This window comes from Ovis aries, chromosome 22 (assembly GCF_016772045.2).
Source record: "Ovis aries strain OAR_USU_Benz2616 breed Rambouillet chromosome 22, ARS-UI_Ramb_v3.0, whole genome shotgun sequence".
In the NCBI taxonomy this organism is placed as follows: domain Eukaryota; kingdom Metazoa; phylum Chordata; class Mammalia; order Artiodactyla; family Bovidae; genus Ovis; species Ovis aries.
Window position 1 is genome coordinate 1,509,899 of NC_056075.1, and position 24,506 is coordinate 1,534,404.

Below are 24,506 nucleotides of genomic sequence, written 5' to 3' on the forward strand. Positions count from 1 at the left end.
AAGGAAATTTAAGATGTTAGCTAACCTTATTGCAATCATTTTTGCAATATGTACATGCATTGAATCTTCACATTACATATCTTAAACTTATACAGTGTTAATATGTCAATTTTATCTCAGTCAAGCTGGGGAAGAAAGAAAATTGGCTCCAATTTTTCTCATAATCATGCCTCAGTTGCTCAATTTTGAAATATATAGTCGTTTTAGATTTGCTAACCTATGCCAACTAAAAATAGCAACTGGAATTCAATAATTTTATGCATTCATTTTGTGTTTAAACTGGGGTTATATAGTATACATATGTGGGTTAATTATGTATGTGTGTGTATATATATATATATATATATAATGTATATATTACTGTCTTCAAAATAACCAGTTTTTTCTTTTTCTTTTTTTTTTTTTTTTGAGTAAAATCTATAATAACCTGTCAAATACAACTTTGTCACATTAGGTATCACCTGACTGATTAAAGCTGAAACTCCAATTCTTTGGCCACCTTATGTGAAGAGTTGACTCATTGGAAAAGACTCTAATGCTGGGAGGGATTGGGGGCAGGAGGAGAAGGGGACAACAGAGGATGAGATGGCCGGAAGGCATCATCAACTCGATGGATGTGAGTTTGGGTGAACTCCGGGAGTTGGTGATGGACAGGGAGGTCTGGCGTAATGCAATTCATGGGTTACAAAGAGTCGGACATGACTGAGCAACTGAACTGAACTGAACTGGACTGATTAAAGGTAAAACTTGGAAAAGTGATTATAAAATAATTGCAAAAAGAAGACATTCTTACACTGTCATTGAAATGGCTTGCATATCTCATGTGTGTGTAAATTCATTGACTGAAAATATAATTTTTGAGAATGCTAATATATTTAATGTTTTTAAAATGTTAAGTCTGCGGATTTTACATAATCATGCAATTAATTTAAGGCAAAAGTAAATAGCTGTATGAAAAAAAATCTATATATTTTCCACAAGGATTATATTTCTGCAAAAGCTTAGTTCTGTATTTATTTGGCAAGAATAATGTTACACATTTCAAAATAAGCAAGATTTCCCCCCACAAATGTTGACATCTTTAACATCTACATAAAGTCAGTTGTTTTTCTAAAATAGCTTTCTCCTTTTATGCTTCTTTCTCTTCATCCTTGGGCTTCAATTGGCAGCAAAAATTGTTTGAATTATTATGTGAGGTTAAACTCAATTTATGAAAACTAGTGGGAGCCCTCCTCCATTTTACAGATGAGAGGTATTTGGGGCTCAAATAGATTCAGTAATTCATATGTCCATGTCTCACAAACAGTAAGGACCAGAATTATCTTTCTTTCAAAAAATCTAGTTTATATGCCATCAAATTTAACCTTTTAAAGTACATTTCAGGGGTATGCAGTATGTTTATAAAGATGTGCAAGCATCACCACTTCCTAATTTGAAAACATTTTCAGTATCATGCATCGAACCTGGACTGACGATGCTTGGGATTGGTGCACTGAGATGACCCAGAGGGATGGTGTGGGGAGGGAGGAGGGAGAGGGGTTCAGGATGGGGAACACGTGTATACCTGTGGCAGATTCATGTTGTTGTATGGCAAAACCAATACAATATTATAAAGTAATTAACCTCTAATTAGAATAAATAAATTTATATTAAACAAAAAGGAAGAAGATATTCATTCCTGGCAGCATGCTAAGAGAAGCAAGACACATCTGGAAAAGGAGATCAACTTTTTTGGTGATTAATCTGTCCATTCATACTTTAATGATTCTAATTAACTCTTTGCACAAAAATTAAGGTATTGGTCCATATGAACTGTGGTTCTCTTATCCAAATGTAGAGAAAATTTTCTGGGTTGATAAGTTGATGTCAATGAAAGCCAGCTGAAAACAATCCTTTCTGTCACTCTTTACAACAGGGCTGCCATAGCTACAACAATTCTGTAGGCACTTTATAGATGACTTGTGGCTTTCACAAGAAGTCTTATTTTCACACTTCAAATAGCAAGTCTGGAGATTTAGAGAAAGTTCCACAGAGGCATCATCAGTCACTGTGTGCTTGACAGTCTTCAGATGGAAATTCCTGAATAGAAAACAGGTATCTGTCATGCAGTATTTCATCCTACATTCTCAATAACTTGCAATTTTCATGATTGGTTATATAAGTGGCATGCTGAGCTTAGGCTAATGGGTTTTCCATCCCAAATGGCATAGCTGTTTTTTTTTTTTTTTCCTTCCTCTTCCTGCATTAAGCACTGAGCAGGTGGTGTTTTCTAATCATTTATGTTCATCCCGTCTGCCATCACGAGCAAGAGAAACCATAGATGTGCTCAGCACTCTTGTAGTTAAATGGTGATGAATACAACAGTGAGAGTCTGCTTTGACCACAGAAACATCTAATTTGAAAACCATGGCAACAGAAGTGTGAGGTGGGGCTGGGCCCAGTTGTCTGTCATCCAAAAATAATTCAGCATTATCTAGCAGCCATTTGTCTTGGCTCAGGTTATTGTTGAGAAATGATGAATTGGAGCATTAAATCAGTAGAAGTGGCAGAGCATTTTGTTTAATTAAGAGAACAAAGTTCATCAGTGCTAATTTATAAATACTTAATTGTTTTAACATTCACTAGGAAAGTGCAAAGAATGATGATAATACTTTCATAGTGTCTTCATTTGTAGTCAGAGCTTTATGCATAAACAAAGATAATGGCTTTTTCGTCCAATCATATCAGCTAAAAGTTGCTTTTTCATTCCCTCATTTACATTTCAAAGAAAATTTTGAAATAGGACACTTAATGAAAAGGATATGGAATACCATATCTTGTGAGCCTTTTAAAAATGTAATTATAGAGAATATAAATTCACATCAGCTTGAATTTAGACTCCTAACTGTAGGCTGATGTCAATGTACAAAGAGAAATGTGAGTGAAAATCACTCTGGATGAAGTCAAGCTGGAAAATACGTTCATAAAAATGCAAAAAAGATGATCACCTTTCTGCTATTTTTCTGTTTTCTTTATTACACTTTGCAGTACTAACTGTGCCATTTGAATTTGTCTTGTTCCTTCTTAATGGGAGCAACATATAAACCCCAAAATGTGCCCCTTTAGCATATTGGTTATTTCGAGCTACTTAATTTTAAGAAAAACAGCAACAAGTGAGCATCTGAAAAGTAGGTAGAATTTTTTTTTTTGAGAGATATTTATATGTATCAGGGAAACCATTTATAAAGTTGTCTCCTCTGTATTAAGAAGGGTCACTCTCAATCGCTGCAAACTCTTATCAATAGAGAAAAGAAACACCTAAATCTGAAAAACAACCTTACTCTTGTTTAATATGGTTTTCCTGGTAACCGTTAAAAACTTACTTCCACCCACCAACATCTTTTTGCCTTTAGCTAAAGATAGTACTTAAGGTGCTGGCCTGGTCCTCTTTGGAGAGTTATTCAGTTTTTCTGAGTATTTTCCATGTATTCACAGGGTATATATGTAATTAAATTTATATTTTTTTCTCCTGTTAATCTATCTCTTATTCTTGGGGAGAGTTCTCAGTCAAGACACTAGAAAGCTAGAGGAAAATGTTTCTCCTACCTTATGCTATAAATAAAGACTTTGCTGAAGGGGAACTATTTTAAGTAAGACCATCTAAGAGACCGTCAGATCCATGGATGCTAAAGACAGCCTAATCCAAATCAGAGTTCAGCTATAGGCCAGGGAAGAGGTGATTATATAAACTGTAGAAGTAGTATGGAAACAAGGGAATGCCAAAGTCCAAGAATGGGAAGGTGAATGGGAAAATATGAGAGCATGTGATACAGAAGGGCCCAGGTAAAGAACTGTAAGCAACCAAATGTCGATGGCATTGTTTAAAGCAAGTTCTAAAAGAATAAAGGAAGTAGAAGGAATTGGGACCAGTGAATTTTTGTATTAGGATTCATTTATTCATTCTTTGATTATTAATTCGCTCTATAAAAGATAAGTTTTTTTGATGTTTCAAAGTCCTAAATTTACATATGCTATTTGTAACTCTATGGATGACTACTATTAAAGTTAAAATAATTTCTGCTAAACAGAAGGCCTTTAAATTAATATCTTCCTCTGTTTTTTCCTATACTTAGCAGGAATCCACAGTTACACTTTTCTGAAGGCTATGGAGTCAGTCTTATCTACATAATCATATATTTCCATTTTCTTATATGAATGTTTTTTATTGGTAGAATACCTTATGCTGACAACCAAAGGACAGAAAATGAACAAGTTAAGAGTGAATGTATCTTACATCTCTTATATAAACTGTCAGTTTAATATTTTCGATGAAAGGTCAGGCTATGAATCATGGTTTTTAAGAACTTGATCTCAAAGCTGAGCCACTTAAAAGCTAATTACATTAAACAAGTCAGTAATCAAGTTTTTCACTTCCAAAAATGGACTAATGCTACATGCTTCGTAGAACATTTATTGAGCACAAGACCACAGTCTTTAACTTATGGAATTTAAAGACTCTATGATGGGCTTCCCTTGTGCCTCAGCCGGTAAAGAATCCATCTGCAATGCAGGAGACTGGGGTTCAACCCTTGGTTGGAAAGATGCCCTGGAGAAGGGAAAGGCTACCCACTCCAGTATTCTTGCCTGGAGAATTCCATGGACTGTAGAGTTCATAGGGTAGCAAAGAGTCGGACATGACTGAGCAACTTTCACTCACTCACTCATGAAGGAATCAAAAACATGTATGTAAGTGTAACTTAGGAAATTTTCCTTCTAAATGCATCTCATCTTTGAGAAATATTTCCTCACCTTTGTGAAAAGACTGTGTTCTTTCTGTTTTAACTAGTACTTGATCATTACATTAGCACTTATTTTCACTCATCTACCTTTCTTCTAGACTATAACCTCCTCAAAGGATATATCATTTCTTTTTGTTTCTTGATACCCAGCAAAACATTTGACAGATATTAATAGTAGATCATCAAAAAACTTGTGCTGCTAAATATTATATATATATGTGTGTGTGTGTATGTGTATATAATATATGCTGTTGAATACAATATGTATAATAATCAACATGAAGACACAGAATCTACACGGTCACAACATGTGAAAGAATGTCAAAGCTCCCAAAATTTTGAATGTAATATGTCCAATTATTTTCAGCGTTTACCTTTACTGAAGGAAGTGGGTAAGTAAAACTCTCTAATATGGTTATAATTTCATATTCATTAAATCAACATGGTAAAGCTGATGACCTTACTTCAGAACATACTTTTTGAGTTATAATTAACTTATTTTCCAAAGCTGAACTAATAGATAAAATAGAGTTTTCTATTTGAGAATGCAAGTACTTTATACTTTAGTGTTTTCAATAACACTTTCGATGCAACACTGACCATATTAAAGGTAAGTCTGAGATTAGGCACACAACAGTGTTAACAATGAGAATGAGATATTAGGGGAATTAGGTATCAACTGAAAGCCATTCAGGCTTAATCAATGGGACAATTTATACAAGAGAATCTTCCTGAAATGCAAATGATGTTTTCTAGCAACCTGAAGGACATGTGAGACCCAATATAAGCAGTTAACTAAACTATGCTTAATGTAATTTCTGACAGAATGTGCGTTTAGTTGTAGAGTATAAATTAATGAGAGATAGAGAAAAGAGATCTAAAAATGTCAGAGTTCAGCTCAGAAAGCAAAGTTCTGAGCTGAACTCTAGACCTTAACCCACCAGATTTTTAGGACAAATGGCCTCATTGTGGTTTCTAATCTTAACTTTAAAATCATATATATAATATTTCTATGTACTTTTCAAAGTTCAGTGATTTATTAGCCCTGATAGTAGGGGGAAAACCATTAGAGATTTAATGAAAAATATAACATTTTCAAAAGGCAACTGAGATATCAATAAATAAAATCTAAGCATTATGGATAGCATTTTTATACGTGCAATGCTAGATTACTGTAGATGAGAAATCAGTAACTTTCCACCATATATTTATATCCACTTTTCATTTGTAAGAGATGCTTAAGAGAATAATGTGAAATAAATGTCTCGTACTTCAGTGACATAATTTTGTTGAAGAAACCAAACGTTGTAACTAAACACATTCAAATGTTGAAAGAAACTGGGCTAGAGGGAGGTAATTAAGAAAGAATTTCTTGAAAAGGATAAAAATTTAAAGTCTAGTAAGAACATAGCACAGTTTAGTAGAGAAAAGAAGGCATTTGAAAATAAAGTCAAATTGTTAAGACAAGGAACACAACAAATCAGTTTTGTTAGGAGGTTGATGAGTTTTGCTTGCTTTCATGAGCACTTGAAGGATTAAGGTAAAGTGATTATTAGGGAATGTAGCTCCTGAAAAGGGTTGGATAAAACTCTTCGCCCTTTGTTTTTACATAGTTGATTAAAATATAAAAGGACATTTCCTGAGGCAATAGTGTTAATAGCTAACTTTAATTGAATGCATACTATATACTTAATGTGTTTATTCCGTTTAATCCTCACAACAACCATGTAAAGCTGATGTTGTTATCTTCTTTTGTGTAAAAGGAAATAAAGGCTAGAGTTGTTGAATAATTTGTTCACATTACAAAGGTGAGAATTCAAAGCATAACAGTCTGGATCCAGAATACATTCTCATGTCTGTTAAGTCATTCTGCCTCTCAGGAGAGTTATGCTAGAAGTCTGCTGATGCTGCTAAGTCACTTCAGTCGTGTCCGACTCTGTGCGAAGCCAGAGATGGCAGCCCACCAGGTCCACCGTCCCTGGGATTCTCCAAGCAAGAACACTGGAGTGGGTTGCCATTTCCTTCTCCAATGCAGGAAAGTGAAAAGTGAAAGTGAGGTCGCTCAGTCGGGTCCGACTCCTAGCGACCCCATGGACTGCAGCCTACCAGGCTCCTCCACCCATGGGATTTACCAGGCAAGAGTCCTGGAGTGGGGTACCATTGCCTTGCTTTAAAAAGGAATAGATCATATTCCAATAAAGTAAAACCAACTTAAAGCTAAAAACAAAATCAATTTCAATAAAAGCCTTTTCCATCAGCAGATGAATGGATAAGAAAGCTGTGGTACATATACACAATGGAGTATTACTCAGCCATTGAAAAGAATACATTTGAATCAGTTCTAATGAGATGGATGAAACTGGAGCCGATTATACAGAGTGAAGTAAGCCAGAAAGAAAAACACCAATGCAGCATAATAACACATATATATGGAATTTAGAAAGATGGCAATGATGACCCTGTATTCAAGACAGCAAAAGAGACACAGATGTGTAGAGTGGGCTTTTGGACTCAGAGGAAGAGGGAGAGGGTGGGATGATTTGGGAGAATGGCATTGAAACATGTATACTATCATGTAGGAGTCGAATCGCCAGTCTATGTCTGATGCAGGATACAGGATGCTTGGGGTTGGTGCACGGAGATGACCCAAAGAGATGTTATGGGGAGGGAGGTGGGAGGGGGGTTCATGTTTGGGGACGCATGTACACCCGTGGTGGATTCATGTCAATGTATGGCAAAACCAATACAGTATTGTAAGGTAAAATAAAGTAAAAATAAAAATTAAAAATTAAATAAAATAAAAGCCTTTTGCTGGAAGGAATGCTGTCTTCCCCATCTCTAAATTTCCCAAATCACTACTGGTAAATTGCTTTGCCTCCTGGCATGATAATCGAATATCTATTTATATTCAGAGCCAATGAATTGAAAATAAACCTTAATTTAGTTCAAATGAGACAAAAAGTAGAGTACATATGTCACTTGAAAATTTCTTCCAAGTAGTATCTGTGCTCTCCCAATACTCAGATATATATAACTTAAATGCAAAAATGGTGAGAAAATATAACCTGTAAAAAGATACTTCTTTAGAAGAAAACCTCTATTTTATTTCTTGGACTTCCCTGGTGGCTCAGTGGATAAATCATCTGCCTGCAACGCGGAAGACCTGGGTTCAATCCCTGGATCGGGAAGATCCCCTGGAGAGGGAAATGGCAACCCACTCCAGTACTCTTGCCTGGAAAACACCACGGATGAAGGAGCCTGGTAGGCTACTGTCAGTGGAATCGCAAGGAGTCATACATGACTGAGCAACTTCACTTTCACCATTGAATATGCTGTTATGTATTGGTTTGCTATATATGTTCCCTCTGCATCCACTTTCTGGAGTTTTTAAATCATAAATAGATGTTTAATTTTATCAAAAGCTTTCTATGCATTTATTGAGATGATTATATGCTTTTCATTTTTCAATTTGTTAATGTGGTATATCACACTGATTGATTTGCTGATATTGAAAAAAATCTTTGCATCCCTGGGGTAAATTCCACTTAATGATGGTGTATGATCCTTTTAATATAGTGTTGGATTCAGTTTTCTAGTATTTTGATCTCTTATGGTCTTTTGTATTTATGTGATGTTGGTTGTGTTTTCTTCTTTTTCATTGTTTATTTTATTGACTTCAGTGCTTTCTCTTTTATTTTTTTCCTGGAATTTCCACTAATGGTTTATCACTTTTGTTTATCTTTTCAAAGAACCATCTTTTAGGTTGATTGATCTTTTCTTCATCTCTATTCATTTATTTCTCCTCTGATCTTTATGAGTTCTTTTCTCCTATCAACAGAGAATTTGGCACATAATAAATATGATCCTTTCAGCTTTAGCACATTTCTTTCTCTTTCCTTGCACAGAACATTTCATTCAAAAGTGATACTGGAGGATGGGAAATGCCAGTCCATTTTGACATTTTTCCAGGAACCGCTCCTTTCTTCTAATCAGTAAGCCCTGACCCTTGAGTATGGTTCATATAATAATGCTCTTTTATATTACAGAAATTTCTTCCTGAAAAGTTTGGGACTTATTATTTTTCCATTCAAAGTGGCTTACAGTAGGCTTATTACTATGTAATAAGCAATAATATGTAATCAGTTATGACATATAATAAGTATTACTATGTAATAATATTACTATGTAATAAGTAATTACATGTAATTACTTATGTAATGAGTAATAATGGCTTATTACTATGCATTTCAACCTTTAGAAAAGAGTTTAAATTCTTTTTCATGAAATTATGGGTCCCAGGTGAATCACAGTCTGTGATTGTATATCTATTGATATTTCCAATAATGTATAATAATTAATAAGGCTATTTTCTGATTAGAGTATAAGGAAGCTTTTTGCAATATAACCTAATGACAAATGTCACATTTGCAAAGTAAGTGCCCCACACAGATAAGCATTTATAAAATCATATTCAATATATTCCAAGGCTGACATTTGGTTGGCTAATACAATTCATGCCTGCATTTATAGGTGAATTGTTTTATAAAATGAAGATTCACATTCTGTGAGACTTAAATGGCAACAGGACAGTATAAGTCAAACGTTTAAAGTATAGAAGTTACTTACCAACTATGTAATTGTTGGTATGAAGGAAAATTTTGAACATTATCTGATCAAGATAAGAAGAAACTGATAAGTTCAAACTACTAGGAAATAAATGAAGGAAGTCTTATGATTTATAATCAGAGAGACTGATCCATTAGGCTTTATGAAGAGGGCCATCTGAGTAATAGAAAAATAGATTCAGAACAGGTCATTGGTGTGTTCTGATTTCAAAGAAATTAGGATATATAATTGCGAAACATTTATTTGAAAACAAACACTTACAAATCGTTTCCTTTCAAAAATTTTTCCCCAAAAATGCTTAGACATACTTTCTGGGAATAAAAACAAAAGATTGGTTTTGAACAACTATCTTTTTCTGGGAAAATAATTTTTTTGAAGTATTTGAGCCTAATCTAAAACTACATAAAGCTATCTAAGGTACTGAAGAAAGTTATGTGTTAAAACCTTTTAAAGAATAGTATATAAAATGACAGAAGTTGCATCGAACATTTCATGAAGGTTTATAAAATGTAACAGTCCACAAACATTTCATTTATATGTTTGAACAGTGGGCTTAATATTATCAGCAATATCTCAAATCCATGAAGAAATCCCTGAATCCTACATACAGAACCACTGAAACATGCTTTAGAATGTTTCAATAATTTTTTTTAAAATAATCAAAAGAGCATAGGTATGGCTTATATTTATTTATCATAAAAGTAAAACTAATAGGAAAAACTCACTGAATGCTAAATCCATAAGCAGTTCTCCGCCCCCCAAATCGTCTTATAAAGTAGGGCAGTCGGGAGAAGAAATCACGACAGTTGCATAATAGCCCAAATGTGTAGTTAATGTCATGAACTCTGGACCGAGACAGCTGCTAATAATTCATAGTAGTTTGTAGGAAATTTTCCAAACTTCTAGAAACCTCAGTTCCCTTATTTGAGATAAGTAAGAATAATAATAGTTTCTAATTTACAATGTCATTGCAATGGTTAACTGAGCTTTAGGACTTAGCACAGTGCCTGATAAGTGCATAAGATTATAACAGAGTACTACCTAATACTTATAGCATCTCATTTAAAATCCACAGCAACTGTGTTAAAAAAAAAAAAAAGAAAGAAACTCTTATTTAGAATATATTTCTGGACTTTTCTGGTGGCTCAGTGGTAAAGTATACACCTGCCAGTGCAGGAGACATGAGTTCAGTTGCTGGTCTGGGAAGATCCTACATGACACTGAGCAACTAAGCACATGTACCACAACTACTAAGTCTGTGCTCTAGAGCCCAGGAGCCACAATTGCTGAGTCCATGTGCCGCAACTACTGGAGCCTGAGTGCTCAAGAGCTTGTGCTTGGCAACAAGAGAAGCCGCTACAATGAGAAGCCAGTGCACTGCAACTAGAGTAGCCCTCACTCTCTGCAACTAAAGAAAAGCCTGCACAGAAACAAAGACCAAACACAGTCGTAAATAAATAATAGAATATATTTCCTAGTGAAGAAAATATGTTTTCCCAATGGAACTATAGATGCACTTTTCAAAAAATTGAAGTATAGTTTATGTATAATACTATATGTTACTGGTACAATATAGTGAGTGATTCACAATTTTTAAGGTTATACTCCATTTATAATTATAAAATATTGGCCATATTCCCTGTGTTTTACAGTATATCCCTGTACAAGTATTATACATAATAGTTCAAACCTCTTAATCTCCTATACATATATTATCATCCTTGCCCTCTTTCCTCTTCTCACTTGTAATCACTAGTTTGTTATCTAGATCCAAGTCTGCTTTTTGTTTTATTACCAAAGTAGTAACATTATATATATAGATATATATATAGATATATATTTAGATTTCACATATGAGTGATATTATACAGTATTTATCTTTCTCTGACTTATTTTATTTAACATAATATCCTTTGAGCCCATCCATGTAGCTTTAAATGGCATTATTTTATTCTTTTTAATACTTAGTATTCTATCGTCTACCTATATACATATATTTATACACACACACACCCCACATCTTTTCATCCATTCATATGTTGATGGACACTTAGGTTGCTTTCATACTTTGATAGTTATAAATAATAAAACTATGAACATTGGGGTGCATTTATCTTTTAACATTACTGTTTTTGGATATTTTGGATGTATACTTAGGAGTGAAATTGCTGAGTCATAAGGTAGTTCTATTTTTAGTGTTTTGAGAAACTTCCCTACGGTTTTTCACAGTGGCTGCACCTATTTATATTCCCACCAACAGTGTCAGAAGGTCCCCTCTTCTCCAAATCCTTGCCAAAATTTGTTGTGGTCTTTTGATGATAGCCATTCTGATATGTGTGAGGTGATAATCTCATTGTGGTTCTGGTTTTCACTTCCCTGATGACTAGTGGTGTTGAGCATCTTTTCATGCACCTGTTGGCCATCTACATTTAGTCTTTGGAAAATGTCTATTCAGGCCTTCTGCCCATTTTTAGATTGAGCTGTTTTTATGATGTTAAGTTTTATGAGCTGTTTATGTATGTTGGACAGTAACCCTGTGTTAGTCATATCAGTTGCAAATATTTTCTCCCATTCAGTAGTTATCTTTAATTAATGATTTTCTTTGCTGTGTTAAAGCTTTTAAGTTTAAGTTCACTTTGTAGGCTCAACAGGAGACTCTGTTCCACATGTTTGCAATATTTTTTCTGGTACTGTCAGGCCACTCTGAATATGTAATTCTTTTAACAAAGGCAAAGTATAAGAAGGAAAGCACAATGATATAAGAATTTTCCAAGTTTATAAATACATCAGGCCTACTAACATTATATTGGCTTAAGCATATTCCGTGGCTAAACCCAAAGTTAAGGGGCAGAGACTACTGTGTACATGGAGTGTTGGGAGGCAGGAACGAGGGAAGGGATGGATATTTCGAAGTAATAATTAAATCCGCACAGTTGTATTTTGAATCTTCATCATCTTCCTGAAAGGAATTGCCCTCCCATGAATTCTAATGGATATCTGAGTTATTTAAGCACTATGTTGATATAGTAACAATACTTCTCCTTGTATTAAGAGAGACTCTAGTGTAACTTAGATTCCTATGGCAGTTCTTTATAGAGTTAAGTAATCACTGAGAGGGCTTCCCTGGTGGCTCAGAGATTAAAGTGTCTGCCTCCAATGCGGGAGACCTGCGTTCGATGCCTGGATCGGGAAGATCCCCTGAAGAAGGAAATGGCAACTCACTCCAGTATTCTTGCCTGGAGAATCCCATGGATGGAGGAGCCTGGTCGGCTACAGTCCATTGGATTGCAAAGAGTCGGACATGACTGAGTGACTTAACTTTCACTTTCTAACTTTCAATCACTGAGAGATATCAGGAAATGTTAATCTCTGTTACCTAAAAGGGATTATGCTAAAGGAGATTATAGAGTCTTTTCAGATCCTACCGAATAACAGATTTTTAAAGAGGTTGTCTCACTTAATCTTCATAACCATGTGGTCATTAGGTGAAGAAAGTGAGATTCACTCATAGTTTCACAGTTTACTTGACATGATCAGAGCTGAAATTCAGGAAATACTCTTCTATGTCTAATATTCTTTCCCTTGTACCATTCCACTGCACCATAAAGAACAATATGCCTTACTCTTACTCAGTATGCCTTACTCTTTACTCTATATAAAGAGTATATTTTTTTATATAGCCTCAAATTTTATTCATCATAACTCTTTCAGCTTTGCTCATACTTTTGGAAAAGGGAGTATGGCAGATTTACAATGTATTCATTTAGTGAATGAGTATTTGTTGAAACTCTATTATGTGACAGGTATTGTTCTACTTGTTGAGGCTTTGGCAGTAAACAACAACAACAAAATAGTCCTCTTCATCAAGGGTATCACAAGGCAGATTGCATTCAAATAAATGAATTAAAAAGTTCTATATTTATTTATTCCATATATGTTAGGAAAATTAATATAAATTGTCCTGTCCAGGCTTTAGATGCAACAATAGGCCTTTAATTTAACAGAGACCCTGAAAGGAATTACATGAGGAGCTGCTGACCAGCAGAAATGGCAAACGTATTAACAGGTCTTGGGGGCCAACAGATAAGGATGGGAGTAAGTCACAAAATTCCCTGGGCCTTGGAAATCTGTCGTTTCTGGGGATCAGCGGACATTCTGAGACTTAACTAATAGCTGCTGCTGCTGCTGCTGTCTCATCAGTCGTATCCAATTCTGTGCGACCCCATAGATGGTAGCCCACCAGGCTCCCCCATCCCTGGGATTCTCCAGGCAAGAATACTGGAGTGGGTTGCCATTTCCTTTTCCAATGCATGAAAGTGAAAATTGAAAGTGAATTTGCTCAGTTGTGTCCGACTCTTAGTGACCCTCATGGACTGCAGCTTACCAGGCTTCTCCGTCCATGGGATTTTCCAGGCAAGAGTACTGGAGTGGGGTGCCATTGCCTTCTCCTAACTACTAGAGATGTAAGCATTTAACATAATAGTCAGAGGTGCATCTTTGCATGTAAGCTGATGGCTATTCTCTTACAGCTTGGTGATAAATGAAGGACTCCTTTGGATGGCAGTCTGATGCTTCAACCTTGGAGTGGATACTGTCCAGGACCTCTCATTGAAGGACTCTCCCAGTGTTGCTTGAATTTGGATATGTTTCCCCAATTTGGTGATATATATTTCTTGTAGCAATGTATATATGCATACATAATTGCATCTTACTATATTACCTGTCCTCATACTGTAACATACTACTACTATAATAAACTTTCTTATTCCTCTTCCACTTAAGGGTGGAGCAGATATTTTGCCAGTGAATCCTCTGAACCCAAAACCAAGAGTAAATCTTTTAGCAGACCATAAATCTTTCACCTGAACAGTATACTATACATTATATAAACACATAGTTTTCTAATGTGTGTTTGAAAGAGACAGATACAGGGACAGAGTAAAACACTATGTAAGAACATAAAGGGTCTAGAGTCGCAAGAGTGCTGCTTTAGATAGGAGAAACATTTCCTGAAATATGGCCCAAGATATGACAACTGAGTATAAACCTGAATGGTATCAAGAAAACGTCTCTAGGGGAAGGGCTTTCCAGGGAGATGAAATAGGAAGTGAGAAGAGGGTTGAGGTAGGAAATAGCTTCCCTTGTTTGAGCAGGTGTTCTCAAATTGGGGTCCTTGAACTAGCAACATCACCATCATCAACGAACCTGTTAGGTAAATTTTTGTTCTCTACCTCAAACTACTAACGCAGAAGCTCTGAAATTGAGCACTGCAATCTGCGGCCTAGATGATCATAATGTGACTTCATGTTTGAGGTGTATTCTGTTTGAAGAAAACAGGAGGCAAATGTGCTGAAGCACAACAGGTGAATAGGAAAGTTTTAAGAAATGAAGTGTAGGCTAAATAATGGACGGCTTTGCAAGGCTCTTATAAGGGCTTTGGATCTTACAAATTACATTCTCAGTCATAGTACAATAGTATATCCTTTCTATTGAGCTGGCAAAAAATTTTGTTCAGGTTTTCCTGTAGGATGCTATGGAAAAACCTGAACTTTACATCCAGTCCAATATAAAGATAATATAGTCATATTCCTAAATGGCAACATGTATGTATGAATAACTAAACAAAAATTGGTAATGTAACATTGCAAATTATACAAATAGTCATAGTTATAAATTACACCTGCTGAATTTATAAGTACTGCTGACAACAATTCTATATAAAGGGTTTAGTTGTAAGGAAAATATTAGTTATATTCCCTGATGTAACATAAAAATGAGTTAAAATGTAATAGAAAAACTGATATTGTGGATACAAACAAACTGACCATGGATAAATATTTGTGCATATCTGGCAAAGGATTTGTGTGATTTAATAAACACATTAATCAGATTTAATAAGCACATGAGTCCTGGGGATCTTAGTTTACAACCAACAAGTTTAATTGGAATTTACATAAATTATCCATTGTCAGGACAACCCTATCCTTATATGGTTGCACCTGCGGGCTGCCTTCAGCAGCAACTAATATTTTCATTACTAAGTCAAAGTTAGTACTCTACAAATCTATAATGCAAGTTTATTTCCTAAAGTATGCTATCAGTATCTCCCAGCAAAGACAGTAAAGAACACTGAAGCCATGCTGACAGTGTGAGTGGGAAATGACTGATGCAAGTTTCATCACAGTAAAATGATTAAAGGTTTTGTTGGGTTTTGAGCCAAATGATAGAAATTAATAAAAATGTAACATAGCAGCTATTTCAAATCATGTCTCAAATTCCAGCCTTTGTACTTCTTCATTTTATATAAAGGACTTGAGCATCTGTGGATTTTGGTATGGGGAGTAGGGGACCTTGGAGCCAACTCATAGTTACAGAGAGAAAATGATTTTGGAATATCCATCACCTCATCTCTCTAGTAAGAAGGTAATACTAATTTAACTGCTATACCAAGACTAAGTAAAGCCCCTTTAAATGATAACTAAAAACAAAAGTGCTTCTTCCAATAAATGGAACCAGGTTTCATGCACAGAATGGTAATTAAATATGACTTTTTCATTTGTATAGGAAGATATTATATTCTGTATCAGCCTTATATTAAACATGTTCCTTAGGAAATAATCTGAATTTTATTTTCAAAATAGTTTGTAATACATTAATATAACAATTTTATTGTACAAATGGGGGATTCCCTGATAGCTCAGTTGGTAAAGAATCTGCCTGCAATGCAGGAGACCCTGGTTCAATTCCTGGGTCTGGAAGATCTATGGAGAAGGGATAGGCTACCCACAACAGTATTCTTGGGATTCCTTTGTGGCTCAGCTAGTAAAGAATCTGCCTGCTTTAAGGGAGACCTAGGTTCATTCCCTGAGTTGGGAAGATCCCCTGTAGAAGAGAAAGGCTACCCACTCCAGTTTTATGGCCAGGAGGACTCCATGGACTGCATAGTCCATGGGGTTGCAAAGAGTTGAATACCACTGAGTGACTTTCATGTTACTTCATTGTGCAAATGCATCACTTAAAAAGGGACCCTCAGTCAGCCAGAATTTCCTTCCAAGGAAGAGAGAAATGAAAACAGAAGTAAAATACATATAGACACAAAGTAATATTTACAGTGAAAAAAATAGCAAAAACTGAGTAAAGAAAGACGAAATACTAAGTGAGACCAAGGAAATCTTAAGTAAATATGAATAATTAATGGTTCTAAATAATATACATTTTAATTGCAAGGAAAAGCCCTCTCCATTGGCTTCCTATTGTGAAAATTTCCAATTCCAGGTAATGTTCTGGCACTTATTTCCACGTAGGTCTTACCAGTGTTGAGTATATACACTCTAGTCAGCCTTCAGGTTCTAGTACTTTCTGATGACTCACTATGGGGCACCTGTAGAAACTTCCTAGCACTGATATATAGGAGATCTGGAAATTTGTTCTAGAGAACTGATGTCCAATGGAGAAGTTCTTAGTCAATAAAGATAAGAAACTCACTTTAAAGGTAAAATAGATGAAAAGTAAATGTATGGGGGAAATATACCATTCTAATACTAATCTGAAGAAAGCAGGAGGTGTTCGGGAGGTACACCAATACTGACTTCACAGAATGGAGGATACAGCTGGTCATGTATTTTATCATCCAGGCTACTTTGACACTTGGAGAAAATTATGAAAGCTTCAGGCTGGGCCCCAAACCCCATCGTCAAACGTGGTAAAGGAGGACTTCAAGGTCTATAACAACTGAGAAGGCTAATAGGGATAAAGAAAAAACACAGCTTTTGGCTACTCTGATTCAACCACCACCTCGAGGGGACCCTGGAGGGCAGAGGAGGCTGGACAAAACAAGAAATCACCTGGGTGTGAACCAGTGTGCCTTTTGTCAGAAAAGAGGACACTGGAAGGGGGAATGTCCTGAATGCCCTCCTGTGGGATATCCATGGGGTGGCCCCAACAGGCCCCTGTTCCTTACAAATCTCTTGGATAAGAGACTCCTGCACACTGACCAATGGGGTGCCAGATCCCAATCTGCCCCTCCTCATTACTCCAGCAGGGCCTCAGGTCATCCTTGATGTGGAGGGAAGAGAACTGAATTTCTTGCAGACACTGGAGCCACCTGCTTTGTTCTGAATTCGCCAGGTGGCTCTCTCTCCAATTGTAACTATAATGTGACAAGTTGATGGACAGCCAAAGGTGGGGTGATTTGCATCTCTCTTACTCATGGAATCTAGTCTATTATTACTCACTCTTTTTTTGTATATACCAGAATGCCCTGTCCCCCTCATCAGGAGAGATTTGCTAAATAAGTTAGGAGCTAGTACAATCTTAGACAGGATGAGTAGAAGGATATAAAGAATCCAAACAGAGAATGCACCCATTAGTAGTCCCAGATCACTTGTTGGACAACAAAATATTCCCCCAAGACCTTCCCTCCCAAATTAGAGTAGATCCTGAAATTTGAGATACCTTGGTACCAGGAAGGATAAAATGTCTTCCCCCAGTAAAAATAAAGCCTGGGGGGAATACCCCTGGAAGATATCATATCTTTTATACCCTGAGGTCCTGAGGAAAATCCAAACTCTCCTCAGCAAATTCCTAAAGCACAGATTCATTAGGCCCTGCTAATCCTCTTGCAACCCCTAATCGTCCCTGTTCAGAAGACTATTGGGGAGTATTGGTTTGTGTAACACTTATGAGCAGTAAATGAAGCAGTCATCTCCAATTACCCATGAGAGCCAAACCCTGGCACACTTCTCATCCAAGTGCCAGGGAATATCCAGTATTTCTCTGTTTGGGACCTCACCTCAGAGATGCATTTTTCTGTATTCCTATACATCCATTCTCCATACCGTTCAAAATACTGTTAGGGTCCTAAATTTCTGGCAAAAAGGGAATATAAAGTCTCTTCAAGGCTCAGATATCGAAGCAATGGGTTCAATATTTACAATTTGTTTTGGACCCCAGGAGCATGAGCCCTGGCCATAGATCAAACAGTAGTTAGTGCATTACCATCTCCAGCCACAAAGAGGGAACTACAAGGCTTTCTTAAAATGGCTGAATTCTGTTGTATCAGGATTCCAAATCATCACTTTATAGCTAAGCCTTATATGAGGCTCTAAAGGGAGGAGAAAGGGAGCCCCTTCAACAGAATAAGGACCACTAGCAGGCCTTTGAGACTCTAAAGACTGAGTAGAGAACCAGCAATGGGTCCTCCAAATTTGGACAAGCCTTTTACTCCATGTGTTCACAAGAGGTCAGTGATAGCACTAAGAGTCTTGACCCTAAAGCTGGAACCATTCAGAGACCAGTGGCTTACTTTACTAAACTAGACTTGGTGGCCCTGGGATAGCCAAACTGCCTCTGGGCAGTAACAGTCACAGCCTTGTTGGTTAATGAGACTTCCAAGGTCACCCTGGGACAACATTTATGTGTGTTAACCCTCATCAGGTATAATCGGTGCTGGAAGTCAAAGGACATCATTAGTTGACTGGAGGAAGGCTAACAAGATATCAAACCCTCCTAATGAATACCCTCAACATTATCTTAAAAGTGTGCCAAATCCTAAATCCAGCAACTCTGCTTCCAGCAGTCGAGAGTGGAATAAGAACAAACTTATTCCAGCAGGTCTGATCTTCTAGATGAGCCTCTTGATAGCCCTGAAGCTGAATCTTTACTGATGGGAGCAGTTTTATAGAAGTGGAAACCCAAAAAGCAGGCAATACTTAGTTTCTAGATGAAGTCATAGATGCCAAGGCTCTGCCACCCTAGACAGCTGTCCCAAAGGCTGAACTCATTGCATTAATGAGAGCTTTGCAATTAGGGAAGGAAAATAAATTAAATATTTTTATTCACTGTAAATGTGGCTTCTCTGTGCTACATGCTCATGCTCTCATTTGGAAAGAAAGAGGAATATTAATTGCTAGAAACTCTCCCATAAAACAAAGATTTGACTCTTGCACTTTTAGAAGCAATGCAGCCTCCAAACCAGGTAGCAGTACACTGTAGATGCCATCAGAGGAATGGATCTTTTGTGACCCAAGGGAACAGTAAAGTTGATCAAATTGCAAAAAAAAAAAAAAAAAAAAAAAAAGCAACTAGATTGCAGGAACTTGAACAAGTTATAGCTCTAGTGATTGGCTCCCCTGAACTCCCCAGTGTTCCCCACAGGAACAAGAAAATGCTGAAAAATGGGGCTATGTGAAAGGAAGCACAGGCTAGTATAAAAAGAAGGAAAAGATTTTAAACCCTGAGGCCCAACAATGGCAACTCTCCAGGCGCTTACATCATGCTACCCACTTTGGGAGGGATGCATCATGGAACTTGATGCAAAAGGCTATTTCAGGGAAGGTGATTAAAAGAAGAGTAACCCAAATAATGCTCACCTGTGATTTATGTGCCCACAGACCCATCTGATTCCCTTCATTTCTCAGGTCAACTCAATGCCAACGGACATATACAAGGGAAGACAGGCAGTTAGATTTTATCCAAATGCTCCGACAATAAGGATATACATTTCTTTTGGTGAAATGGCAATCCACTCCAGTTTTCTTGCCTGGAAAGTCCCATGGATGGAGGAGCTTGGTAGTCTAGAGTCCATGGGGTCACAAAGAGTCAGACACAACTGAGCAACATCACTTTTTTCCTTTCTTGTGTTGGTCAATATTTTCATAAGATGGGTTGAAGCCTTCTCCATCCAATCTGAAAAGGCTATGGAAGTCTGTAAGTCCAAGTGGGGCTTAGGAATTCTCACTATGAACAAAACTAATGGAGGTGAGAGAATTCCAGTTAAGCTATCTCAAATCCTAAAAAAAAATGATGCTGTTAAAGTGCTGCACTCAATATGCCAGCAAATCTGGAAAACTCAGCAGTGGCCACAGGACTGGAAAAGATAAGTTTTCATTCCAATTCCATAGTAAGGCAATTCCAAAGAAAGACAATGCCAAATAATGTTCAAACCACGGCACAATTCCACTCATCTCATATGCTAGCAAAGAAGTGCTCAAAATTCTCCAAGCCAGGCTTCAATAGTACATGAACCATGAACTTCCAGATATACAAACTGGATTTTAAAAAGGCAGAGGAACCAGAGGACAACTTGCCAAAATCTGTTGGATCATCAGAAAAATGAGAGAATTCCAGAAAAACACCTACTTCTGCTTTATTGATTATGCCAAAGTTTTTGACTGTGTGGATCACAACAAACTGTGGAAAATTCTTAAAGAGATAGGAATAGCAGAGCCTCTTACCTGCCTCCTGAAAAGTCTGTATGCAGGTCAAGAAGCAACATTAGAACAGGATATGGGGCAATGGACTGGTTAAAACTCGGAAAGGAGTACATCAAGGCTGTATATTGTCACCCTGTTTATTTAACTTTTTTCTAGACTAAGTCATGCAAAATGCTGGCTGGATGAAGCAATACTGTGACCACCTGATGCGAAGAACTAACTCATTGGAAAAGTCTTTGATGCTGGGAAGGATTAAAGGTGGGAGGAGAAGGGGACGACAGACGATGAGATGGTTGGGTGGCTTCAATGACTCGATGGACATGAGTTTGAGCATGCTCTGGGAGTTGGTGGTGGACAGGGAAGCCTGGCATGCTGCAGTCCATGGGGTCACAAAGAGTTGTACATGACTGAGCAACTGAACTGACTGACTGACTGAAGTCCCTTTTAAAAGAAACTTTTTTTTAGTTTGGACTTCCAAAGTCCCACCAGAGTGGTTACAGTCCCTATCTTATAGCCAAAATCATACAGGGGTTTGCAACAGACATAGGGATGGACTATAACCTATTCACCTCTTAGCACCCTCAGTCATCAGGGAAGGTAGAGAAAATGAACCATACTTTAAAGAAAACCTTAACAAAGCTCTGCCAAGAAATGGATAAACCCTGGACAACCTTGTTTCCTATTGCACTCCTCAAGTTCCATTTACCCCCCAAGACTGGGGACACAGTCCATTTGAAAGGCCTTTTCTTTCACTATTGACATTCTACTGGATGAGGACATGAACCAGGCCCTGAGATATATCAGTAATTTAGGACAAGTTCAGAAGTCAGTCCAGGACAATGCCCACAAGTCACTACCAGCTTCCACTAAAAATACAGAGGAGGGAGCATTTCTTTCAGAAATAAACCCTAGGGACCAAGTTCTTAAAACTTGGAAATAGGAGTCTCCATAAGACCAGCCATTGCCAAAATGGAAGGGCCCCAATTAAGTAATTTTAACCACCTCCGCTGCTATCAAACTGCAAGGAATATCTAGTAGTTGAATATCTAGTTGGGTACACTTGTCCAGATTAAAGCTTTTATCTTCAAAAACCCTGTCAGTCACAATAGAACAATACACCTGTGAGACAGTGGAAGATCTGAGATACCTATTCAAAAGACAGGGATCATCATCAGATAAGTAAAATGATGCACTGGGTTGGCTCCTACTTGAAATTTTAATGGGACTTAGGACCTCTCATTTAATAGGCTGATATGGTTCTTGACAATTGTCTGGCCCCTGAGTACCTTCTGGCAAAACAAGGTAGAGTTTGTTTGATAACTAAAACATCCTGTTGCACTTGATCAATGCAACAGGCCATGTAAAAGTTAATATTAAGGAAATAAACACCCAGTCAGAGTAGTCTCATAATTTTGGCAGAGGCGATATAGCTTCCATTATCTGGTCAACAGTTAACGTGGAAGTCCAAAGTTAACCTGTTTCCTTCTGTTTCTAGGCCCTTTAATGGCTATTGTTCTTTTTATCCCTTGTTTGTTTAACCTTTTGGTCAATTCTGTGTCTTTTAGGCTCCAACAGTTTGAAGCAAGGCTTCATGATGGCTCAAGGAATTCAGTCCATTCCAGTAGAGTGAACTAGGTCCTTGAAGGTCTTTGGAAGCAGTCAGTGAGAGATTTATATACTTTTAAAGCAGCATAAGGTCTTTAGCCTCTGTCCAGTAGGAATAAGTTTCAGAAGATACCTTCCAACCTTCTGTTCCTTACACTCCTTAAGAATAAGGGTGTAGAGTCTCTCAGAGGGGAATGAGACACACCTGGGACCAGGAATCCATACTGCAGTGCTGCAGTGCTTGCACTTGGACACACCTCTCCTTAAGCAAAAAACTGGAATAAATTATATAGGACTAAAAATAACTGCATCCATGTGTGGTAGTGGTGGCTTAATTGCTAAACCATGTCTGACTCTTGAGACCCCCATGGACTGTAGCCTGCCAGGTGCCTCTGTCCATGGGATCTCCAGTCAAGAATACTGGACTAGATTGTTATTTCCTTCTCTGGGGGATCTTCCCAACACAGAGATTGAACTCAAGTCTCCTGCATTGTAGGCATTATTTATTGACTGAGCTACAGGGAAACATCACGTTTAGTTAGGGCAAATTCTGGACAAAAGTACAAAGAGGCCAGAAAAATCCAACTTTAACTTCTGAACAGCCCAGAGGAAAAGCAAGTCTCTGAGCATGTCCCCCTGTACACATCACCTAGAGGATGGGTAAACCACCTAAGCCACTCCTCTGGGCTGACCCCCCTGGACACACCCCAACACTCATCCAATATAAGGAACAATCTCATCCCCCCTTGGTGAGTGCACAGCACAAGCAAGGGAACCTGTTGTTTGTTCTTGCTCCCTTCCCTCTGCTGCAGTAGGGGCCTCAATAAAGCCTTGTTTGAAAAAAAAAAAAAAGGCAGGAGTAGTTGTATAAATTTCAGACAGAGCAGATTTCAAGCCAAATAAAGATTCACAGATAAAGAAGTTTACTAATAAAAGGGTCAGTTCTCTAAGAAGACCTAATTCTTATTGTGTGTGAATCTGACATTATATGTCAAACTACACAAAGCAAAAACTGATAGAAATGCAAGAAGAAATAGATGTATCCATTATCATGAATAGAGGCTTCAGCACCCTTCTCTCAGAAATTGACACACCTGGCAGGCAGAAATCATTAAGGACAGAGTCCAATTCAACAATGTCATCAACTAACAGGATATAATTAACGTAGACTACTTTATCCAACAACATAATAAAATATACAAAATAATTGTGTACAAAACATGAACATGCTTCTCAAGCTCACTAGCAACATTCACCAAGATACACTACATTTTGGACCATAAAACACATCTAAACAAATTTAAAAGAATAGAAATCATACAATATTTGATCACAGATCATAAAGGAATTAAATAGAAATCAACAACAGACAACTGGAAAATCCCCAAATACATGGAGATTAAATAACATAATTCCATGTGACATATGAATCAAATAATAAGTCTTAAGAATAAATAAAATATAATTTTAAACACGTTAAAAATAGAGACAAACATCACCATTTGTGTGAGGCAGCAAATGCAATACTTATAGGAAGTTTTATAGCACTGAATGAATATATTAGAAAAGAAAAAATATCTAAAACCAGTCATCCAAATTTCCACATTAGGAAACCAGAAAATGTAGATCAAATGAAATTCCAAGTAACCAGAAAAAAAAATAATAGAGACAAGAGTTTATAATAACTATAAGTGAAATACAACATTTAAAAATTGAGAATCACTATTTTGTACATCTGATACTTATATAATATTGTACATCAACTATACCTCAATTTAGAAAAGAATTAGAACATAATCATGAAATTATAAACAGAAACTACATAAGAACAACACAATCAAAAGCTGGCTCTTTGAAAATATCAACAAAACTAATAAGCTTCTAACTAGGCAAGGGAAAAGAGGACATCAGTTACTAACATTAGAAATAAAATAGGGAGCATCATTACAGGTCCATAGAAATAAAAGCATTATAAAAAGGACACTGTGAATACTACTTACAATTCTAAAACCCGTATTTGATAACCTACCCAAAATGTGTCCTACTTTCAAAGACATAATCTGCCAGATTTACACAAGAAGAAATCAATAATCTGAATAAAATTACATTTATTACATGAATGAATAAATAATAATCTTCCAAAATAGGCATTAGGCTGCTGCTGCTGCTAAGTCACTTCAGTCATGTCCGACTCTGTGCGACCCCATAGACGGCAGCCCACCAGGCTCCACCGTCCCTGGGATTCTACAGGCAAGAACACTGGAGTGGGTTGCCATTTCCTTCT